The following is a 10,632-nucleotide window of genomic DNA, read 5'->3' as shown; positions in this document are numbered from 1 at the left end:
TCCGTATAGGTACGACACCTTACCTATATTGTAATTAAACTATAGGTACCCAGTCAAAAGAAACCTAATCATGTAGAAAAGAAAGTACCAGACCGACCACACATTGACAGTCGTGAGAAACTGAAAAACTATTCAACTGTAAATTAGTCGGCGACTAATAGTCTTTGACAGGAGCTGCGCTCATAGAGTCACGTTCACACAATCGCGGTCCAAGTGAAGCGAATCGCGACCACTTGACCTTCTCATTCCGCGATAACAATGTCTGATCCGTCAATTTCCCATCAAAATGGGAATTGCTCATTCACACTCCGTCGACTTAGAAACGCCACTCAAATTCTCAAGACGGGGAAATCAAAAGTCATCTGTCAAACGGAATTTGAATTTTGAATTCGGTAGCATGCTGCGCGCGCGCCGCGTGACGCGATTCAGAGTCACGCGAGCGCCGCGGGTTGGCCGGCGTCGCGCGGACGTCACGCTGGCGGTGCCCGCCGCCCCGCGTCATTAGCACAGACGACAAAAGACAAACCTTTGACACATTAATTCATGGTAAAGTGCACATTCTAGATCTTGGCCGGGTTTATGGGAAGTGAGCAGGGTTGTAAGGTTTCCGGTTGACGAGTGATGTGTGTGAGAATGCGGAACTGTCGCCGGTCTGGCGAATATTTGTTACTTTCCGGTGATTCCGGAGAGTGGTGCGATATGGTGGTTGAAATAATAGTTTCGTTTGACGCATGACTGGAGTCAGTGAGAATTGTAGAAACAAGACTGTCAATGTAGGGGCATTTCGATTTTGATTTAGGTTCCACCTAATTATGTAGGTAGGCCTTTCTTCCTACTTACTTTTGAATTTCAATAGGTACCTAATTTCATTATTAAGTATCTTCTTTATTTTTTTAAACGGTGCCCTGCAATATAATTCTCTCCTTTAGCGTGGGTGCGTTAACAAACACAATTTCACATAGGTACCTACATACACAAGACACACAACAATATTAATATAGATCACACAAAGAGTTGTTTCAAACGGGAATCGAACCCGCTTCACATTGCGCGGCAGCCTGGTTGCCTATAGCCACCGCGCCAACCGTGTAGTCAATTTTGTCCGTTCTGATATCGAACCCGGGACCCTTGCCTGGCAATTGCGATTGTGAATGCTTGACCAAAATGCTATGCTAGCAAGGTTTATCATAAAGACGAACATGATGATGATACAATCTGCATCTAAAATTAAAACCATCTTTTCTTTGATTACAAATGTAAAACGAAATATTTATCCACTGAAATAGTAATAAATATCTAATGATTGAAGAAATGAAGAACATATTAAGTAGGCCTAGTATCTATCTCCTCGTTTCATCAAACATTTAGTAGATAGAATAACAAACAGATGTGCTATTTAACATGTAACCCATATTCATTCACTAAAAAACAAATTAATTCTCGGCGAGTCAACACAAAAACTTACTAACGGCACAGTTCCCCCCGAATTTTACATTCGGAACACGCTCTGTGCGCCGCTCTGATTGGTAGGAACTATTCCACGCTGATTGGCCCACAATTTGACAGTAATGGCGTTAACTTTACTCTTATCAGTTACAAAGGTCGTATGTGTTCTGATTAGTTATTCGATTTTGAACTTTACTGTGATGTTTTAGGGTGGAATATTGATTGTATGAGGAGATACAGTTTCGAAATAAGGATGTCACGTTTTCCCCTACAGACAGATGTTGCTACATTTTAGTAACAAATTCGCCCACAACCGGTTTGAAAAAGCTATTGTGTAATTTTTTTTGTATTATTTCGCCTAATTCATTTGTCGTGCGGTTGGTTAGACGTGGAGGGGCGATATAACTCATTCTGAGCTTTTGTTACCGACTACCGGTTTAAAAAAAGTTGTTTTAGCTAAAGATATCATGATTTAATGATCTGATGTAATGTTTTTTTAGGTATTTCGAGTATTTTCATTTTAGTTAATGGCACTTTTGAAGGTGTTTATGTTGGTGACTATAAAATATTAAACTGGGTAAACAAACTCAAACTCAAATCATTTATTGCATTCATGTGTACATTTAGAAGATACATAATTAGAAGCATTTGTCTCAACATGAAACCCGGTTAGGGTACGGCAACATACATTTCGACACATTTAGTATCCAGTAATGAGAAGGTAACAAAGCTTAGGTAATGAGACAACTCAAATAGAATAAGAGAATAGATGACTAAAATAATAGGTAACTAATAATTTTTTAGCAATGTAGTAGTGCACATGTTATTTATTATCTTTAAAAAATAGTGAATTATATTAGGTTATATGGGTATAGTTAACGTGTTATCGATAATGTCAAGACATGTTGGTAACTACTTTTAAAAACGTAAAATAAAAAGTTTTGGGCCAAACTAATCCAAAGGTGTTGGTGTTGAAAAAATAATGTCAACCATCATGGGCCATGATTATGTTCACATTACGTATTCATTATACACAATTAAACATGATAATTTGATAAATTCATTTGTCCGCGAGTAAGCTGGCATGTTATATTTCACAGGCGACCTCACTCTGAAGGGTCATATATATTTTTATTTTTTTACTTTTTAATAATTCGCGCGGCGCAGCGGTCGAGACTCAAGCACTCCACTCGAGCACGGACCCAAAAAAATCTCAAAAATCCACCCATGTGTTGTTGTAGTTCTGACAAAATTGATCAGGGTTCCGTATCTGATACGCATGGCTGTTACTAATTGGTAGCTACAGCCGTTTTATTTTATTTTTCATTTTGAAGCTATTGGTGTAAAAATTAATATTGGTAGTTGGATAGATAGATTTCGATTGTTATTTCCTATCAATTTTCACTCGCTAGTGTTAATGAGTATGTTGCTAGTATCTGCCTAAAAACAATTACCTAGGGAAGTATTAGGTTCTCGTAGGTAGTATAACAGATCTCTTTGCCTTTCTTTATTTTACTTAATTCTGCCGTTCTATTGATAATTCCATTCGAAATCTACCTCTAAAACAATCTTACAGGAAAACCTAGTCTACAGGAAACAAAAAAAGAAGAAAACCATTCACACGAAGGATCTCTAAGCTCGCACAAAAAGCTGCCTCATTTGACGCTGTGAATTATTATGTATTTTGGAAAAATCCATTGTTTCGTAATCTCCCCCGTGCTCGTGTGGAGTGCTATTGAGCGGGGCTGTTGCAGGACTACAATTACGGCATGTGGCTGAGGTGCCAACCCATGTACTTATGTAATGAGCTACAATGAGCACCGTTGCATTTTTCAATAACTTCCATGTGTTGCGTGCGTGTGATGAATGGCGTGTGCCTGTGTGGAGGACATTGTTAAAAAACGGTTAAAAAGTCCCTGTGTTAGTGTGTATAATATTACCTACCTATGTGCACACTTTGTTCTGCGTAGAGAAAGGTTTAGTAGGTAGTTACAACTACCAACATAGGTACAAATGCGTAAAAAGAGAAAATTAAGAAATAAGTACTTAGTAATATTATAGGTGCTATCTAGATAATTTTACAACATACTATTTATAAACTGTAAAGTATCTATAGCTGCGATTATGTGCTATGTTCAATGTTCAAGGTAAGTACATGAGTACTTAATACCTTTGTGAAACTGGTAGACCTACAAGTGGCGACAATCATTCACTTACACGAAAAGCTTTTAAATATAAAAAATAAAAGTCCAATCGAGTCTGTTAACCCGATTCGTACATACGGCACAATGGTTCGACATCAAACGTTAATGTCCTTTGTGTGCAAAGATCGCGATATTTCCCCATTGTTTCGGTGCGCGCCATTAGCGGGCAACAATCGTACAAATGAAAGCGCGCCAAAACCTCTTAGCTGTCAGATCGCGCGCCATTTTCCCTCGAGAGGATGAAAGTCGTGCCTTTGCCTTTAAAAGTAATCCTTAAGGCCGCGTTTCCATTGACGCGGAGCGGGGCGGAGAAGAGCGGTGACGAGCGGTGAAAAGTGGTCAGTGTTTCCACTGACGCGGAGTTGGGCGGAGAGGAGCGGTGAAGAGCGGTGAAAAATGGTCAGCGGAGTGGAGTGAGGCGGAGCGGAGCATACTTTTGGAATCTTATTGAGAGATTGCCCATGTCTAAATACAATAGACCCTTTATCGATCAAATATCGCAATCGATATTTTTATTTAGAGTTTATTGTTTTTTTTATATGATATATTAAACGAAATAAGATTTACAAATATATTTAATTTTGTCATTAATTAACGATATTTCGATTTCGACATTAAAATAAAACTAAAAGAAAGTATTTTCTCAATTGAAAGTTATGATTTACTTGAATATCAATTATCATTAACGACTATTTGAGTAACGACTGTTTAAGAAAATTTAAAACATCAATATAACATTGAAAATAAATATATTTTTGTTTGATAAGTAATTTGTTTCGTAGTAATCGATTTTAAGAAAATCGATTAATCAACACCCTCACACACGCTACTTGGACATCCCTTTTTGGTTACTTCGTGAATCTTCGTGCTTATTCGGCAATACTCGGTACTCGGTTATGTCTCTGTCACACGTTAGCATGCGTCGTGTTAGTGTCACTATCCCTGTCTTAAGCACAGTCCGCTCCGCACCGCGCTGCTCCGCACCGCCCCGCTGTCCTCCGCACAGCACCGCCCCGCTGTCCTCCGCACCGCATCGTCTCGCTGTATATTTGTATGAATATCCGCTCAGCTCTGCTCCGCCCCGCTCATGCTGTTTCCATTGAAGCGGTGCGGAGATTTCGAGCATAGTGATTGGTCAATTCGTGCACCGCTGAGCTCCTCTCCGCTCCGCTCCGCGTCAATGGAAACGCGGCCTTATGTCCGTCCGCTTTGTATTTAACTCGAGGAGTATCAAGAGCTGTACGTAAAATATCAGTTTCGAGCACGTTTTACACAAAATGTAGGTTATATGGTGAAAGTATGTATGTATGCAAGAGTATTGTTCAAATTGATAGATTGCGATTATTTAGATACTCGTTTTTACATACAAAAGTTCACTTAGGTAAGGGTAATTGAAACTACGGAACGCGGTGGTTTTAGTCAGTAAGTCTGACCCTCTTTCGACTCACTCATTGAATGATTTGCCCAACCTCATGAAGGTATAAATGAAATATGTAATATTAGGTATAAAATGTACCTAATAAATCTGAATTAAGTAGGTACTAACTACCTACTTATAACTTGCAAACCTTAAACATTAAACGAATACTAAACTAAACAATAAATCGTTAGACAGCTTAATTTAACCGATTGTCTTCACCACGGAGTCACAACCGCGTGATTACTTGCAAAATAGGCACGTTATAATTGTAGGCTCACTCACAATAGAGCAGTGAAATTATGTCAATCTTGGAGCACAGCAAAAAGTTCTTGATATTTATAAAATCAAAACAAACATCAATTTGATGTAGTTATTAGATTCATTAGCGCCACATAACTCGGATTGTGATAATGAGCGCCCTGGACACGTTAGGCTGCGTTCACACTGAGACTAATTAGACAAATATTATTTTGATAACTCTTTTAGGTGAGTGATTAAAAATTAACTTAGATAGGTATTAAATGAAAATCATGAGAAGGGCTCGCCAACATCAGCAGTCTCTAAGTGTGTGAGAGCCATGCTTCGGCTCGACCGGAGTGATACCACGGCATCACAGAAAACCGTCGCGGAACAACACTTTCGTTGTGTGAGTGAGGTTATCGGAGGCCCAATTACCATCTTCCCAATCCCCGATTCCTCAACAACCCTTAAATTCCTAACCCTCAAAAAGCCGGCAACGCACTTGTAATGCCTCTGGTGTTTCGGGTGTCCATGGGCGGCGGCGATTGCTTAACATTAGGCGATCCGTCTGCTCGTTTACCGGCTTATACCATAAAAAGAGTAAATTTTTAAGTGGGCATTTGGCAACCTGTGTTTGTGTTTCTTGTATTGTAACATTACTTAACTTGGAGCTTCTCCTTGTATTCTAATCTCCTAATTGCGTATCCAGTATGAACGTGTCTTTATGAGGAGTATGACGCCACCTGTCATCGCGAGTCATTGGAGGCCTGTCAAAATAATACTCGCCACAGACTAAAATAAAAGGATGTTTTATGGAACATCGCAACAATTTGCCGACTCATCTCTGCGATCGCTGATCTGGAGATGCGTGGGATACTTGGAAAATCGATCTTGGGAAAGTATATTAATAGGTTAATAATTTAATAAAAAATAAGAAGTCAAAATCTTTAGATGTTCCTGCACTAATATTAAAAAGGGTGTAGGTTATTTATGCGATGTCTTAGTCTTATCAGAAATTGCAGAAAAATTACATGTTGCACTATTCTCAATCCGTCTTTGAGGATAAGTGTGATAATAGACAGGATTTAGAAATCTTCTACACCTAATTAAGTACGTACCTACCTAATTACCACCATTGCTCAAGTAATAGTACCTAATCATAACTTTGAAATAAACCAATGTGACTTCACATCAGCAACTTATTTCAAACTTATGAGTTGAAATTATGCCTGATTCTAGGTTTTCGAGTATTCTTAAGGGATACCAACGTATGAATAACCCATAACTCCACAGTTTGCTGCTCCTTGCATCCACCATTTAATCTTCTCTGAGTTTCTTAAAGTGACACTGGTAGATAATACCTACGGCATTAAGTCTTCCCATGTGCTATGTCCACTTATTGTCCATGAAAGTTTCATGCGTGCTTATATTCGTGAACTAGCTGATATGGCAAACTTCGTACCGCCTGAAACATTTTGTTCACACCTTTTAAACCTTCCCTGGACTTCCACAAATAATTCAAGACCGAAATTTGCTAAATTGGCCTAGACGATCTCGAGTTTTAGCGAGACTAACGAACAACAATTGATTTTTATATATAGAGATATAAGTCTGCGGAACCACAGGTCGGATGCGTCCACGGCGGTGGTCGTGACGGACAGGCGGGCGAGCTAACGAGGCGCGCCACCGCGAGGCGGGGCGAGGTGGTGACGTGTGAAACGCTCACACGTCATGTGCTGCGCTCTGTAGACAGCAGGTCAAGATATACCAATTAGGCTTTGTTTAATATATTGTTTTAAAGTTTATCTTTTCTTCTCCTCTAACAATATCTTCTGATTTATTTCGTTGTGGGATCCAAGACATTAATTCTCATCCCTAGGACGCGCCGGACTTCAATGTTCCGGTGTTTTCATGGTTGTATCTACTTAGGTACCTACTGTAGATCCTGGCTTACAGGAGTTCCAGCGGTATGGGAGGATGTGGCAGCCCTAGCCATTAAAAAAAATGTTTTAGAGCCCATCATTAGAGATTTCCCACATCACACACAGATTCGCAACAACAATTTGTGTGTCACTGAAAAAGTTGTTTCGCGGCAGGAATTTCACCCACTATACGTAGTGCCATAGCCGGACTACCTAGCGGGTTTACCGGGGCTCCGGCTCGAAAAGCAGGAGAAGGAACGGGGTGGTTTTTAGTCAGTAAGAGTCTGACACTCCCTCTCGCCTCGCCCAAGGTGGGAGAAGTCATTGGATGATTTTCCCCCCGCAAAAAAAAAAGGTGTGTTGAGCGTTACCGTTATACCAACCACTTATCTACACATGTGGGGTGGTAGCCAGTAACAGTGATTCAAATAGAATGCACTCCTATTTCTTACCAGAACAGTTCCCTGGAGGAGGTCGAACATCAGTAGATATATAGGTATAGATTTTCATTTCCTAATCCTATTTTAAACTGCCACGTTGATCGAGCCTGCGAACGACTGACCGGCCTGGAGATCTTTTGTCTCTTGTCCTTTACTGGGTCAGGTAAAATACTATTGATCTTAATCGGATTTTCGAAAATTTTATTATATTTTAAGTTGATTTTAACCAATTGATTGAACATACATATGTACATACATTCTGTAGGAATTAAATCACTTTGTCATAGGTAATTCTTATCTTCGCTTAATGAAACAGTACCTACCTAAACAAAGAAGCACGTACCTAATATAAGCTCACCCCAAACCTTCCCTAAGGTTTGGCAAATACAAAATTAATTTCAAGCCATTTACGTACCTACTCCCTGAATCCTCACCCCCCTACCCTATTCCACCACATACATAGACAGGTAGTTACCTACTTATAGGTATAATTTTATTGTAGGTGCTACACATGGTACCTATTTAGGTACATTGTACACCGAGTCATACTTAGGTCTTACGAATCTACGATTAATTGGTTTTGGCTTAATATGGGTATTATTGTGCCTAGACGAAAGAAAGGTAGCAAGAGATAAAATTTTCTTAATTTCCTAACTGATTCAATTTCAGTGTGCGGTGTTCGTATAAAAATAAAACAGCGAGTGTCCTCGTCAAAATACTAGATTCACTAATAAATTCATTACAACGCACGCCCGTGCTCTATCGATTGTGGCCTCTTTGCCCGAACGTGCCAGAGACAATCGACGCGATGGCGCTTCTCTACGCAGTCGTAGACAGCTATAAACGACACAGAAAATAACCATTATCCAAGCAATATTATGTTATTTGCGCCCGTGGTAGAGCTCAGATTCGCTCGCAATATAAAAGAGAAAGGGCGTTCCAAATTCAAGGTATCCGAAAAATAAATGTTCCGGTCAATGTTAAGACCTTATTCCCAATTTCAGCTTTACGTTCCCATCCAAAGAGTTGGTATTTGCACTGTGATCGAGGGTGGGTATAAAACCTTTTTGTTGGAAAACTGCGCGCTCTTTGTCTCTGACTCACTGTCAAGCGTCCTTGTGTTTTCCCGCGTTTTTTGTTCTAATTAGTCAGGCCCGGCTCTCGACCTCCGCTGCGCTCCTGCCACCAACGAAACCGTCGCCAATGTTTTGTGGAGATATAACAAAAAGTTCACGTGCCACGCTCCACGCAGGGACATTATTACATTATTATATGAAAATGTAAATCTGTGCTATTCGGGGCCAGAGCTTCCAAATGTTATTTATGAGTTCGAGATACAGTTACATACAATGCAGCACTACCTACTTAGTCCACGTTTTTGCATACTTAGGTACTAGCTAACCGAAATTAGGTACTTACTTAGCTCAGACTGATTCCATTTACATTTCAAGCACATAACCACGGAATAAAATACATGAACGCAATAATTACAGCAATTACAGGATCCCTCCCCATGCATTTAAAGTAAGACGGCCTCCTTAACCCTATGAATGGGGGATCTTAAGGCGTAATGGTGTCTCACCCCTTCCCGTATTCATGGGCCACGATAAATACAAATAATATTCACAAATTTGTTTACAGATCGCGTACCCACGCACAATGCGCACCCGCGGGGGAAGAATGGGGGAAACCTGTGCTTGTTTTCGTTGCGGATATTTTTTTCGCATGAATTTACTTTTTTATGCTGTTGGAGATAGGTACTTGGATTTATATATTTTGAAGGCTGGAGGGATTCGGGGCGAAGTAATGCGAGTAAAGATTGGGGAGTTTTCAGTTTTTATTGGTTTTTATGCAATGATTTTTTTGTACTTGAAAAGACGGAAAATGCTTACTTACTAAACTTACTTGGTGCCTCAGAAAGATGTTAGTTAAAGATTCCTAGCAGTTCTATATCAGTTTCTTTAACTTCAGTACACAATATACTTGCAGTAACCAGTCAACTTGTGTTGTAGAGGACGTCGAGTGATCTCTATTATCATTTTTGCATTTGTCCTGCTTTTGTAATACGTTTAGGTTATAAGCCATTTTAATTAGTGAACCATCTCGTTGTTCAAATTGAAAGTGTGACTGTCGGGAAGAAAGTCCTTAAAAGGTCCTTGTAAATAATTTTTTTTTCGACCTTCTCAATACTTAGTAATTAAATTTTATTAAGTAGGTGACCTTATTTGATGTAGATACTTACATTTTTTTACCACATAATTAGGTAAGTAAATTTAACATAGGTAGGCGTCTTCCATCGTCAGCCACAACATCGCTTACCACCAGGCGAAATGGTGGCCAAACGCCAAGTATTAAGTAGAAAAAAATAAAAAGAAATAACTACTGAAAATTTCACGAGTGTTGAATTCAGTCTAGACATTTTCACCAATGAGGAATTAAGTTACATTTCTACAACTAAAAATTCTTTATTAAACCCTTCACAAATATCAATGAACCGCATTTGAATGCCAAACCCATGCTTGCCAGGGTTAGGACAATAGCCAGCGCACACGTGCCCTATCTGACGATCGATGGAGTTCCTCTGCTGTGTTCCTGGTGGCTTATCTCTTGCTCCATCCGACGGGTAAATAAAACTTCGTAAGGAGCCGGTACGGGTGCCAGTTATACAACAAATTGGTTTGATAGTATGAGAATTCAGAAAGGGTTATGTTTCCCTGTAAACTAGGTACGTACTCTAAAATTATTGCGTGTGGAAATGAAACCTATTCAATAGAGTCTGAAGTCGTACTATTGTCAAAAATAGTCACAAAACAAAGGTGTTTCTATTGCGAATATTTCAAGTTATAAAGCGCTTCAAGAATGTCGATTGTTCTCGTCACCTGAGATACAAATCCTGCAATATCCTCGGTAATCTGTTCGAGAGGGCAATAGTTTTCAATTTCGCCCCCTCACCTGTCCGC

The sequence above is a fragment of the Spodoptera frugiperda genome, chromosome 8 (genome assembly GCF_023101765.2).
Source record: "Spodoptera frugiperda isolate SF20-4 chromosome 8, AGI-APGP_CSIRO_Sfru_2.0, whole genome shotgun sequence".
NCBI classification, from domain to species: Eukaryota; Metazoa; Arthropoda; class Insecta; order Lepidoptera; family Noctuidae; genus Spodoptera; species Spodoptera frugiperda.
This window is presented reverse-complemented; position numbering follows the sequence as displayed.